Raw genomic sequence first — 15,518 nt, forward strand, 5'->3', positions numbered from 1 at the left:
CTGACCAACATATTAACCCACAGGAGACCTTCCCACCAAGACTACAAAAAGAAGGATTCTGGGTGGACTCCTCCTGAAGGTCGAAACAATAGACTGGACTCTACAGAGAGTGCTTCCGCCGACGTGCATGGGCTGAAATTGTGGAAAAGCAGCATCGCTTGCCTATAACCTCAGCCAGCAGAACACAATGCCATCCACACCTTCAGAAACAACTCTGACATCATATCAAAAAGTCTTACAAAGAAGGTGCTGTCGTCATCATGAATAGGTCGGAATATGAACAAGAGGCTACTAGGCAGCTCTCCCACACCACTTTCTACAAGCCATTGCCCTCTGATCCCACTGAGGTTACCAAAAGAACTACACCATTTGCTCAAGAAACTCCGTGAAAAAGCACAAGAACAAATCTGCACAGACACACCTCTGGAACCCCGACCTGGGGTATTGTATCTGCTACCCAAGATCCATAAACCTGGAAATCCTGGATGCCCCATCATCTCAGGCATTGGCACCCTGACAGCAGGATTGTCTGGCTATGTAGACTCCCTCCTCAGGCCCTACGCTACCAGCACTCCCAACTATCTTCGAGACACACTGACTTCCTGAGGAAACTACAATCCATCGGTGATCTTCCTAAAAACACCATCCTGGCCACTATGGATATAGAAGCCCTCTACACCAACATTCCACACAAAGATGGACTACAAGCCGTCAGGAACAGTATCCCCAATAATGTCACGGCTAACCTGGTGGCTGAACTTTGTGACTTTGTCCTCACCCATAACTATTTCACATTGGTGACAATGTATACCTTCAAATCAGGGCACTGCGATGGGTACCCGCATGGCCCCACAGTATGCCAACATTTTTATGGCTGACTTAGAACACGCTTCCTCAGCTCTCGTCCCCTACTGCCCCTACTCTACTTGAGCTACATTGATGACATCTTCATCATCTGGACCCATGGAAAAGAAGCTCTTGAGGAATTCCACCATGATTTCAACAATTTCCATCCCACCATCAACCTCAGCCTGGACCAGTCCACACAAGAGATCCACTTCCTGGACACTACGGTGCTAATAAGCGATGGTCACATAAACACCACCCCTATACCAGAAACCTACTGACTGCTATTCCTACCTACATGCCTCCAGCTTTCACCCAGATCACACCACACGATCCATTGTCTACAACCAAGCTCTACGATACAACCATATTTGCTCCAACCCCTCAGACAGAGACAAACACATATAGGATCTCTATCAAGCATTCTACACTACAATACCACCTGCTGAAGTGAAGAAACAGATTGACAGAGCCAGAAGAGTACCCAGAATCACCTACTACAGGACAGGCCCAACAAAGAAAATAACAGAACGTCATTAGCCATCACCTTCAGCCCCCAACTAAAACCTCTCCAATGCATCATCAAGGATCTACAACCTATCCTGAAGGACGACCCATCACTCTCACAGATCTTGGGAGACAGGCCAGTCCTTGCTTACAGACAGCCCCCCAACCTGAAGCAAATACTCACCAGCAACCACACACCACACAACAGAACCACTAACCCAGGAACCTATCCTTGCAACAAAGCCCGTTGCCAACTCTGTCCACATATCTATTCAGGGGATACCATCATAGGGCCTAATCACATCAGCCACACTATCAGAGGCTCGTTCACCTGTGCATCTACCAATGTGATATATGCCATCATGTGCCAGCAATGCCCCTCTGCCATGTACATTGGTCAAACTGGACAGTCTCTATGTAAAAAATAAATGGACACAAATCAGATGTCAAGAATTCAAAATCCAGTTGGAGAACACTTCAATATCTCTGGTCACTCGATTACAGACCTGAGAGTGGCTATTCTTCAACAAAAAACTTCAAACCCAGACTCCAACGAGAGCTGCTGAATTGGAATTAATTTGTAACTGGATCCAATTAACTTAGGCTTGAATAGAGACAGGGAGTGGATGGGTCATTACACAAAGTAAAACTATTTCCCCATGTTATTTCCCCCCCCCCCAACGCCCCACTGTTCCTCAGACGTTCTTGTCAACTGCTGGAAATGGCCCACCTTGATTATCACCATGAAAGGTTTTTCTTCCTCCCCCCTCCACTTCCTGCTGGTAATAGCTCATCTTAAGTGATCATTCTCCTTACAGTGTGTATGATAAAACCTATTGTTTCATGTTCTCTGTGTGTGTATATAAATCTCCCCACTGTATTTCCACTGAATGCATCCGATGAAGTGAGCTGTAGCTCACGAAAACTTATGCTCAAATAATTTGTTAGTCTCTAAGGTGCCACAAGTACTCCTTTTCTTTTTGTGAATACAGACTAACACGGCTGCTACTCTGAAACCTAACAAAAATAGAGTTTTTAGGTGCCTAAGTAGCCCCTGGAATCATGGTTAAAGTTGCCCCCACTCACCAAAATCTGGATTGGAGCCCAAGGAGTTAATAGGGTTACACTGTATAAGAATGCAGTTGAGAGAAGGGGAACCATTAGGAATAGAAATGCATTATCAATACTTATAATAGTTAATATTGTATTTATAATATCTTTGTAGAATCTCCAGTCATGAATCAGGGCACCATGCAATGAGTGCTGTACATCCACATGGACTCCATGGTGACCCCGGATTTTGCATGCCCAACTTGAGATGCCTTCAAGAGATCTGATTTCCAGAAAGTGCTAAACACCCATTTTCTGGCATCTCAAGTTGGGCCCCCCCCAATATTAGGCACCCAACTCACTAGTCACTTTGAAAATCTTGGCCAAGAATAAATTAAAAAATCCAATATTTTGTGATAGATTGTGAAACATTTTTACACAACTTGTCAAAAAAGACAAAATGAAATTAAAATATGTTATTAATTAATAGGTTATAAGCAATCTATTATTCATGTGACATTGCTAGGGGGACTATAATCCTGATGTAATGAAATATTTCTCTGATGAGTCTATTTGTGCTAGTTTTAAAGAACTGCAATAGTATGTAATATTTTCAAGTAGATAGTGCCTTGATAACTTGGTAAAACACTGAAAAAGTTGTGCATATTCAATGCAACTTACCACAACTAAATATATACCTTATGCTATTTTACCATGAAGCTAAATCTAGATATGCGGTAGTTATATATCATGAATGATGTTCAGAATTCAGCATAAGCCCTACAGAAAACAACTACCTTAAAATTTCAATTGCAAAGAGATAGACTAGTGTACTGTTCAATTATTAGTGCCATGAAACTGAGCAGTATTTACCTGGCAATAACAGTACTTTGTAAAATCTACTTATCTCTCCTACCAGGTGTTATATTTCTCACAGTTATTAAGAAAATGATCAGAAACCTTTATTTGTTCCACAATAGTTTTATTGCAGCCTTCCTCTCCTTTATATTATCAGCCCCATTGAAAGTCAGTTTAAAATGAGAACTTATTCCTGTGCTTACAACGAAGAAAATGCAGTCAATTCAACTGCAAGCCCTCCCCTACTTCAGGTCCCCACCACTGATCAGAATTAAGCCTGGAGTTGCACCTGCTTACACCAGGTTGGAATATGGCCAATGATGATATAATGGACAGTTCAGTTCTTCAAAGCCTCCAAAACCCATAATACAGCAAACAAGGTTCAACAAGATGACATTCCTATCTCTAAAAAGAAAAGGAGTACTTGTGGCTCACAAAAGCTTATGCTCAAATAAATTTGTTAGTCTCTAAGGTGCCACAAGTACTCCTTTTCTTTTTGCGAATACAGACTAACATGGATGCTACTCTGATTCCTATCTCTGGGCATGAAGTGCAGGCTCTGAACTGCTCTCTTGGCCCAGTCCTACATTCATTGTGTACCACAGACTCCCACTGACTTCACAGTGCTCAGGGAAGGCCTGATCCTAGGAATTACTGAGTGCCTTCAGCATCCCAATGCAGTCAGTGAGAGTGGAAGGTAGTCATGCCTCACCAAAATGCTTAACATGTTGCAGGATGAAGTCTTACCCTGTAAGATTTGATACTTTTAATTCACTCTTATCAAGATGGGTTTTTTTCTTGTGTATGTGTCTATATATGACACCAATAGCCATGGTGTCTAGGTGCCAATACAGGAGTTTTTAAACCATCAGCATGAGTTCATTTAAGACTCTTTTCTCCTGTACACCCTCTGGAGTGTCGATTCCTTCTTTTTTATTAATAGCAATAGAAAAGTGAATTGTTTACATCTCCCTAGCTCTATGTACAATGATGGGTGAGTTCAGAGCACCTGTTTCTTCTGCCATATATGGAAGCTATTCTCTCCGGCCTGTTTCACAAAAATCTGTTGTTTTCTCACAAAGTCAAATACTAAGCTCTATTTCTAGTAATGAGTCTCCCAGATAAGCTTCAAAACAGCTAAGTAACTCATTAATATCATTTTTCTTAGTATGTCAATAAGTTAGACTTGTGAATAGCAAGAAGGTGGGCAGTAAATTTAAAAAAAAAAAAAAGCCTTCAATTCATAGGGCCCAAACTGCTAACACTTGCATGAGTAGTTCAGGCTTATATGGGGTGAAATTCATTCGTGTGCTGGAGCTATGTTCCAAGTCTCACATAAGCCCTTAAAACAGTGCCTAAATGAGACATACATTGCTCATAAACCTTATGCTGGCCCTCTGCACAAAGGTGAATTTCACCATAAGCAGTCCCATTGGCTTCAATATGATCACTCACTTGAGCAGATCTGGACAAGTTCTGTAAAAAAGTGTTCTTGAATATTTGTTTTAATTTTTTAAGTTGTTTTCTTTCAGCTCTGTGCACACTCCTTTTGCATTTGCCATCCAGAAATTAATTTATTAGCAGAAATGTTCACTGAAATAATTTACTTTAAGCAACTCTTGACAAAAGTCATGGAAGCTATTTTAGAATTTGTAGTTCTATATATTTGCTCCTGCCAATGCATATTATCATTCTGCTCATCCAGTCAGAGAATAGAAATAGATCAGTAGTGGGCAACCTGCGTCCCGCGGGACACACGCAGCCCATCAGGATAATCTGCTGGCGGAAAGTGAGACAGTTTGTTTCCTTTGACCGTCCACAGGCACGGCCGCCCACAGCTCCCAGTGGCTGCAGTTCACCATTCCCAGCCAATGGGAGCTGCAGGAAGTGGCATGGGCCGCAGGGACATGCTGGCTACCACTTCCCACAGCTCCCACTGGCCGAGAACGGCGAGCCGTGGCCAATGGGAGCTGCAGGCGGCATGCGATGGTCAATGTAAACAAACTGTCTCGCAGCCTGCCAGTGGATTACCCTGATGGGCCACGTGCGGCCCGCTGGCCACAGGTTGTCTACCACTGAAATAGATCATGTGACTGATGTGCCCAATCAAAACATCTTGAATGTGAATACCATCAGTGAACTGCTCACAACATTATATGGACCAATAAATGGTTCAGTGAAATTATTCAGTGAACAATTTCAAATACTGAACAAACTTGAGAAAATTGCAATTTAATTGTGAAAATTCTGTGATGCTGGCAGACCAGATGCCAGCTCATGCCAAGGTTTTAGGCCTCAACCAAGCCCTGACAAATTCATTGCTGGAAATCGGTCTGTTTCACCTGTGTGTTAGTACGGTTAAGACGTGTATTGGATTTATAACAATATGTTGAGATTTTATGAAATGCTTGTAAATTGCTGCATGCGTTAATCTCACTTACAATATCTTTATCACCTGCTATACAGTAATATTTAAGTTTTTTGCTTTGTAACTGTAAAAAATGTTTGTTTGAAACTGTGAACTCAGTCAGGAGGGATCATCTCCTGCCCATCAAGAAGGCCTATCAAAGCTAGATGGGCTATTGTGGGACATCACAATACAAAGGCTTTGTTAATTTCCCCCCTCACATTCATGAAGATGCTGTGTGCAAAAGGGATTATCACCCCATCCTCTTGAATTCTGGAAAAAGGAAATAAATACAGCTCATAAGAAAAATTTTCATCTCTCTTTTGCTGTTTGGACTCCCACTGTGCCAGAGCTATGAAACCGAAGCAAAAATCCCCAGGGTCACCCTGGGTTAGCCCTAAAAGACATTCAGAGCTAACAGATCACTACAACTCCATCACCTTTTGTAACCATAGACTATCTCATTATATGCTTGCCTGCTTTAAACCTTGTCATAACTTTCTAATTACCTTTCTTAGTTTATAAAGCCTTAGACTGTTTACTATAGGATTGGCTACACGCATTGTCTCTGTGTGAGATCTAAGGTATAAATTGACCTGGGTTAAGCAACTGGTCCTTTGGGACTGGGAGTAATGTGAATATTTAATGATCTTTGGTGTACAGCAAGCATCTATCATTAAATCCAGCTGCCTGGATGGCAAGATATACTGAAGTGCCCAAGGGGATTGTCTGTGACTCACTGGTAAGACTGTTATAGTGCTTTAGGAATTCACACTTGTGACTGGGTTAGTGAAATCTAATTATACAACATACAACTAGTGTGGGGTCTCTGCCCTGCTTCTTGACAGTCTGTCCTGAGGTTGCCACTCACGGTCATGAGCCATTCCAGACAGCGTGACAAATTTTTGAACAAAAAGGAAGCCAAATTCATGAAGGTCCTGATTGAAATGATCCTTTGAAGTCAGCCATTGGGACAGACCCCAACTAAATTATTTATTAATGAATTATTCATCCACTGCAACACAAGAGTTGAGACTCCTTATAGCAGGAGTAAGAGTTTGAAGGTTTGAGCATTTATTTTCACTATAGTAATATTACCATTCTTTAGTCTATTACTTTTTCCTTCTAGAAGCTAGTTTGAATATATTCAAATCCAGAACTAGGATGTGGCAGATTCCGAAATGTATTTCCAGTTCTAATATATGCTTCATTTTACCGGGAGGGGGGAAAATAAAAAGAACCAATCATTTCATGATGCAAATACATTCTGTGATCATAGTCATTTGGAATCAGCTGGAGGAAATACATTGCTTACATCAGAACTTTCACGCTCCAGTATTATAATTTTATTTTTTAAATGAATACAACAGAAAATTAAAGATGAGTGGATCGATCAGATTCTCCTTTATAGAAATACAGAAAAAAGAAAGAAAAAAAACCCATGATTGTCTACCTAATGTGCTATTTTGGTAATGAAAAATTTTGAACATGAAAAATAATGTAAAATGTATCAATAAAGAAAAAATGCACAAGATATTTCAAATGAATCCTAAATGTGTATCGCAGCAGCAGGATGAATATTTGAATGGATGAAGTAAAAAGCAAGATTTGCAAAGCTAGAGTCAGATTCTATAAACCTTACTCACATGAGTAATCCTGGCTATTTATGCCAATTAGCATGAGTGTTACAGGTAACCTGATCTGACTGCCACTGAAATCAATAGCAATTTTGCCATTGACTTCAGTAGCTGGAGAATCACACCCCACACATTGACACACCCTTCCCTTTACACAGAATGAGAAAATTTTTAATCTTCACTGTCTTGTGTGTCTATAAAAGGTGGAAGATCTCTTGAGATGGCATAAAAAGACATTGATGGATGTACCAGATACCAAGAGAGCAATGTTTAAAAAGTTGAAAGAGAAGGGTAAACTCCAGACTGATCTCACTAGATTTACAACCAGAGATTCAAACTGGGGTCTTCGAGTTATTTCAAAGGTCACTGTGTATTCATCAAGCCACTTTGCAAGGTATCCTTTAGAAAAAGGGCTACTCTCCTTACAAGCTCAGGCCCCATTAAAACGCATGCAGTGATAATGTGATGTGATTCACAGTATATGAAAAATTCCTTCCAACTCCATATTCTGGCAAATAGTTGCAAAGGACTACATAAGCAAGATTCAGTGTAGGAATCCTTGCCAATCTTTTTTCAAACCACCTACTTTTTCGTCTGGCAATAAATGAAAAAAAAAAAACATTGGTAAATCGTGTTTCTACTCAATGTTTTCCTAGCTCCCCTCATGACTAGAAAAATAAAATTGTAAAAGTATCACCTTGCAAAAGCCTTCTCTTGGTTTTATCAGAAGAAACAAAATATGGAGCACACAGAGGTAGAAAACTATTGCATGGTGCCATAACTACAACAAGGGAAGAGCTGATCTCATTAAGGTCAAATGGGAGTTTTAACACTGACTTCTCTGAACAGAACTCTAAGTTCCTGATCCAGCAAATACTTAAGCACCTGCTTATCTTTAAGCATGTGATTTCAATGAGACTACTCACATGCTTAAAGTTACAACACATCCCTAGTACTTTACTTAGTCAGAGCCTGAGTCCCTTTTGCTAACTAATGGCTGATTTACAAGCTAATGTAGGATGTCCTTGAGTTTTCTATAACCTTTCCTCCTTCCCATTGGCCCAGGCACTAAGGAAAGTTAAAAGTCTGTTTGTCTCTGCACCTGGCACAATTTCTTCTATCACTGGAGACAATGTATCAGTGAGGGAAGGAGGTGCATTTTTAAATGACCTTGACATTTGATACTGATGCAAAAGGAAAGGAGCTACAGAAGTTGCAGCCAAAGCCAGGGACTTTCTTTATAATTCCTATGATTTAGTGTATCTGTCCCATGTACTGCAGATTTCTTTATAGATATTCTTGTATATGGGCCAAACAGCGCTAAAACACTGTCTCTAATGCTACACTGGAAAGTTTCTAACTACAATATCATTGCAGCATTTCTTTATTTAACCCTCACCCTCCCAACACGACCCCTGAGGCCGAATAGAAAATACACAATCCTGACGGAGGGAGGAGGAGCTTTTCATTTTTATAACCTGAAGTTCAAATTCATTTGATCATCATCCATGAATCAAGAGCAGATATAGAATTGAATCAAATCAGATTTTCCTATAAAATCAGTCAGAATTGTCTCTGGTTTTTGATAAACATGAACCCACTTCAACATATTTCAGTGAACTATAGAGACATTCCTAATATATTAACTGTAGTCATTTTCTCTGGCATGTAACTCTAAGCATTGTCAATATAAATGTAATAAGCATTTTATCCAACACTTTTCACTTTTTACTTCTACAAACATACAAATTAATACTCACAACCACTCCTGTGAGGTACATAAGTAATAGTTATCCCACTATACAAGTGAGGAACAACAGAAGATGAGATGTTAAGGAGCCCAGTTTTCAACATTGCATGAATTTACATGGCACATGCATAGTTATCTGATAGACTGCACAAATTAATGTTTTATGACATCACTGGTGATTTGGGTACCAAATATCTGATATTGCACACCCCATTGTGGTACATACACAGGCAAATAAGGCATGCGTTTTGTACTTAGTTTGTGCACCTACCGATTTTGAAAATCAGGCCCTACATGACTTACTTGCAACGGCCCACTTGGGGGAGACAGTGTATAGCCCAAATTATACCTCCAGTTCAAGACTCCCCGTCCAGGCCATTAGAAAACAACTACAGATAACCTCCCACACCCAATGCCCTGCTCTAGCTTCAGTCCTGCCAGAAGGACCGGAGTGAAAAGCAGTTCAATCTGTGCATATTTAAATAGAGCCAACTACCATGCCAAAATGTATAAAGGATGTGTGTGTTGCTTTAAGGGCCTGATGCAAATTTCACTGAAGTCCTTAGAAAGACTCTCGCTGACTTCAGAGGGCTTTAGATCTGGCCCACAGCACAGTCAATTTTCTCTATTTTGGAATAGACTGGAAATTAGAATTAATGTAAACTGGATATGACAGGCCTGATTCTGAGCTCACAAAAGTTTTACACTGATGGCAATTCCACTGACTTCAGTGAAGTTATTCCTGATCTACACTGTTAAAGGAAGAGAAACAAGCTCCATTGAGCCAAATTGTGCACTCGGTTACATGGATGTACATGCAGCCTAACTCTTTTTATTAAGTAAATGAGTTACATTGCATTTACTCCCAGTGTAGCTGAGAACAGACTTGTCTCATTGACAGACATGCTCAAAATGACATGTAGTGATCATTTGCACCTACACGCCCTTATAACATTTATTTTCAGCAAAGCATTGTTCAAAGCAATTCTACACATTAGTAAAAGTTTTTGCATTAAGCAGCTTTAATTGTGAATACAATATTGCCTATACATTATTTTCCTAGATAATAATGTTTAACTGTGCCATAAAGGTCTTGCTTTATTGAAAATATAGTGTATGCTTTTAACCAAATGGCTGCCATCCAAATAAGTTGGGAGTTAGTCCTCCTGTCTAATTGAGTAGGTGCCATAAAATGGGTTTGTCTGACAAAAAATCACCATAGGTTTGCTAATGCTCTTACCCCGGGAATACAATCCTAAAGCAGCTACATAGTCCTAGTTTAAGAAATTAACGTTTGCTTGTTTTGCCATCCTAAGAGTATTTACAGAAGACAAAACAGCCATACTTGTTGGCCGCTGTGCAAAGAGGTGATGACATCGAGAGGACAGGTCACAAGCCTGAGTTTATTGTCATTACACTTACATTGGTACTGGGTTTTATCCACTCAGTATGATCTTCTGACCCCGCAATTTTACAACCTTCCACTCTCTGTGCTTCATAGCACAGCTAAGTTAATCATTTCTCTGCCATTATCTGCCAAGAGTTCTTATCTCTTTTGCTGTCACTTTATAACAGAGTCCTTATCAACCTGTACAGAGTCATGTGACCATGCTGAACCTATGGCAAGTTTAAATTCTTCTGATTAGAGAATATCATGAAATGGGATAATGGTTTAGGGCAGGCCACTAATGTTGGAAAAAGTACAGAGTCCATTGAAAGACATACTTGCTACTTTCTGAATTCTTGGATTTTTGTTGTTGTTGTTCATCTTGCTGACTTTCACTGAAGGTTATTGTAGCCTGGGTCTCAAGGCCAGAAAAGTTTACAAGCCACACCTTTTGCCAAACTCAATGCTGTACACCCTATACTCAAGGACACTGTATATTTTACCTAATAATGTCTTCTAGTTCTGACACTGGCAACATACAGGAATCTATAAAACATGGACTTACACCAGTTGGTAAGTAAAAGCTTTTCTGTTCTGGTAACTGCTTAAATCTGTTAACCATGAGCCTTATCATCCATGCCAAATTGAAAATAACTGTTTAATTTGCACTTTGATTTTATCAGCAAGAATATGGATGCATTAAAATCCCTGTTTAAAATGTTAAGTAAACAGTTGATGATTTAATTGAATAGCTCTCTCTTCTCCCCGTATACTATAATCACTAAATACATAATCCGTCATCACTCTAGTCTAAAAGAGGTATGCATAACATAGTTAATGTAATTATTTGTTACACTTACTAATACTTGTGCAAATTGTCATTAAATATATAAAAGGCATGAATACATAAAAATCAGGCCTAAGCCTATTGCATGATTTGAAGTCAATAAAACCTCAGAAGCATTTCCTAGTCTTATCATACAGATATCTAATACATATTTATTTAGATGCTGTACAAATGAAGTTAAATATTCATTGAGTGTGAGCAGGGCTGTAAATAAGACAATGCATTTAATATTTTAAAGTATCTTTATAAAGCTCGAACGGGAATCATTCACTCCACTCCACTGAAAAACTGGAAGGCATTTATTTTACTGCATCCAAGCTCTTACTGAATGTTGCATGGTGTGTCTTCTTCTTGATGTTGTTTCTCAGGCGTGTTTTTGACTGTTTTAAGGGAGGTTATGCTTCTGTGTTTTAAGCCTGTCGATTCTCTCTGAAATTCTCTCTGAATAGTTTTTCCCTTTCATTTATACTTCGCTTTGACCTTCATAAAAATGCCAAATCTCGAATTATTCTGTTTCTTCGTTCCTTGGAGTTGGTACAAATTAGATCTAGAGTCGGGATTCTTTTTCCGTAGAGAGACTCTAGCATCCTCCTGCATGGCAGCGGAGGGAAGGATGAAATGCCTGCTGAACTCCAGGGAAAGTATGAAGTGCATAGACAGAACAGCAGAGAATCACCCAAACGCTGGGCGCTGGGGTTAGGACGGGATGTGATTGTGCCAGGCTTGGGGGTGGAGGAATTTTACTGTTAAATGGGTTTCCGAATCCCGTTTGTGTCCCGTGGCGTGAGCGTCTCCTTTCTGTGCCTTGAGCTAGCCAGGCGTGGATCGTTGCTCGGTTGACAGTCCGGGCTTCGCTTGCAAAGGGTCTCCGGTTGCGCCGTCTGGGTTGTACATAGATGCTCAACCCAGGGCCCGCGTGAAAGTTGCAGCGGGCGAGGGCGGCACCCCGGCTGAGCGCAGCCCCAGGCGGGAGGTTTCTCAGCCCCCGGCACTGTTGAAATACCCCGATGTGTGTACTATTGTGTTTCACTTCTGGGCTGGCTTCGTGAGAACTGTGGCAGGCGCGAATTTGAGGCTGGACTTTTGCAAGGGACGAATTCGAACCCGTGCCCTTGAAAGGCGGGGTGCGCCTGGTGGAAAGCCTCCGGGATGGAGAACCGCTACCCTGGGGGGGGGGGGGCTGGGAGCAGAGGGATCTGAGGACCCTCGTTAGCGGCGGGGCTAGCGGGCGGGGGAATGGCTTCGAGATCTTAGTTTGCAGGCAGTCTAAAGGCGAGCAAATGCAGTTGAAACGTGAGCTTCATCTCTTGGGGAGGGGGGCGCTGCTTTCCCTTTCACTGAACCCCCCGGGAGAACTTAGCTCGGCTTCCCGAGGTGGGTTAGCCAGCCAGCGCCCAGTGACTCCAGAGTCGTCCCCAGGCCGGGCTCCAGCTCCGCGGGGGACTTTCCCTTTCGCTTCGCTCTCCCATTCTCCTGGGTCCATCTTTCAGCGAAGAATGGTGGCCGCTCAGCTTGCTCGGCTCGAAATGAACCCCTGAAACAAGCACCGTCAGCGCCGGAGCGTTGCTGCTTAAACTTGGCCTGGCACAGGTTACCTCTGAGAGCGTGACTGGGTCTCGCTTCAAGTGCAAAGCGGCAGGTTATGTGGGTCAGCGTCTCTACACGCTAGCCAAAGAGTAGAGACCTGCGTAAAATGCCCCAGAGACAAGGTGAGTAGGTCCATGGGCTCTTGGGGGACTAGTCCCCTGGGATCGCTTTGACTAGAGGAAGGCTCACCACTCATAGCCTTGATGCCTCTGCCCAGACCGAGCAACGCCTTTTCTCTCTCCATCCAAACCACAGACAACGAAGTGGGGTTCATTCTCTTCCCATGCCAGTTGGGGTATATATATATATATATTTATACCCAGTTGGGGTATAAGTCCATTGCTTTTCATCGCTCAGCTACTGCGGTGTGAGAGGCACCCTTGCGGCCCTCTGTGCTTCAGGAGACTTTTACTGGGTCAAAGCAACTCTCTAAATTGTGTGTTCCACTGTAATGATGGGCCACATGCTGCTCTCATTTCTTCAGAAGGGTTACTCCAGATTTAGTGAGGGTGGGCTCTGGCCATATGTGTTCCAAATGTTGCACTTCTGACCCACTTGTCTCAGGACCATTTGGGAGATTTTTAGGCAGACGTTCTCAGGTTGCCTTAATAGTCACCTCTTGGAATGAGGCACAGAGACCACAAGAGGTAAAGTGGATGAACTTAGGTCCATCTGAAGACTACTGCTCCCCGACTTGGTTAGCAGAGAAAGGATCAACCCAAACTGCTACTGTGTGTGTATACCCTGTGCTCCTTTAAACCGCAATCCTACAAGCTTAAGAAAAACAAGAGTTAGTAGAGGAAAATATGAAAAGAGATAGTCTGATTCTGATCTCATTCAGACAGAGGTAAACAGAACTCCACTGTCCTAAATTGGGTTAATGACCTCAATGTAAAACCAATATGAGACCAGAATCAGGTCCAGTGTATGTGTGTGTGTAGTGTGTACTTCTACAGTTTACAGGCCAAACGTATACTAGTTTAAGTGGGAATAAAATATGGCCCTGTTGCTGAACAATTTAAATACCAAATGTATTTTAAATAACTATAATACGGCCAAATCCAGCAGTCCTTACTCAAGTTAGCCTAGCTCCCAGGATTTTAGTGTGATTTTTGCCTGAGTAAGAACTGTACAATGTGGCTCAGAGTATGATATAAAATGTCTGTCTTCTTTTCTTAAAACTGTGGTGTAATACATTGTTGAGTGCATGGCAGGGGTAGGAAAAATGAAAGAGAATGGTCAGTCGGGGGAAGGTTCTAGGCCATATCATAAAGAGAAGTGCAGCACCTAGCACAGTGAGTCCTAGTCCATCACTAGGGTTCCTAGATACTGCAACAACAGTAACAATAATCATTAATAATATATTAGCATGTATCACATTTACCCTCAACTCAGTTTAAGCTTCCTGTTCATCAAGTGGCAGCTGCAAAAGGTACGTCTCTTACAGAAATATAATGATGCTGCAGAATACCTTATTCACTTATATTTCGTTTACGTAGGGGCCATATCCTCAGCTGGTGTAAATTAGTATAGCTCTACTGACAGCATGCACTTTCAAAATGACTATATTATGTGCATTGTATCTCTGAGACTCTGGGTCAAATTCAGACAAATGCTGCCTGGAAAAAGCCAGTGTAACTCCCAGGGCTAAATTCAGTGGTGATCAATGCACTAGGCCAGATTTTGCTGTCACTTATATTAGTGTAAACCTGGAGAAACGCAATTAAAGTAAATGGAGTTACTCCAGTTTATAGCAGTACAAATGAGAACAGAATCTGGATGTCAAGTCATCATAAAAGAGTTGTAAGTGAATGTAGGTGGCAAAGCACTGTAACCTTGCACCAATTTGGCATTCATTCAATGGATCTGTGTGCAACTTGTACACTATTGTTTGGAAGTGGTGTAGAAGTAAACTAAATGGATTCTGCTCTCACCTGCACCAATGTAAACCAGGAATAACTCTACTGAAGTTAAATTAATTTCATTGGTGTAAAACCAGTATAAGCAAGAACAAAGTCAGATCTAGAATTCTTAAAGATAAATTACTCTGGTCTATTTTGCCTTACTCCCAGGGCCTCATTTGCCCTTGGCATAACAGGCACTGAGTGGGCTGGATTCTGATATGTTATTCCAGTTTTACAGCAGTGTATCTCCACCAACTTCAATGGAATTATTTCTAGTTTATATTTGTGTGAGAGACGAATAAGGGTAATTGACTTCAATGGGCATATCACCTTCTTAAAACCACAGCTGATTTTGATCTTCAAAGAATACATTCATTTGTATGCTCACTCAACAATAAAAATCACAATATTTTGCCATTCACAGTTTCTGGCCAACTAATGAACAACATGTAATTCACACCTCCATTCAGAGCACCCATGTACTTTGTCCATTTATTCAAATTTATACTTGTGTAAATCAGTTACTAGAATTGGACCAGGAATGAATATGGGTGATTAAATCAAAACCTAGCTTTTACTTAGCATTAAGGGCCTGATCCAGCTCCCAGTGGGAGTCTTTCTATTGATTTCTAGAGAAGTTCTAACTTGCCCTTAAAAGATGAATCAACCCTGGAACATAAGCAGCCCCCTCGTTTTTCCTCACTTCCTGCCTTTTATCTTTTCCTTCCCCTCACCCCA

The sequence above is a fragment of the Dermochelys coriacea genome, chromosome 8 (assembly GCF_009764565.3).
Source record: "Dermochelys coriacea isolate rDerCor1 chromosome 8, rDerCor1.pri.v4, whole genome shotgun sequence".
Taxonomy (NCBI): domain Eukaryota; kingdom Metazoa; phylum Chordata; order Testudines; family Dermochelyidae; genus Dermochelys; species Dermochelys coriacea.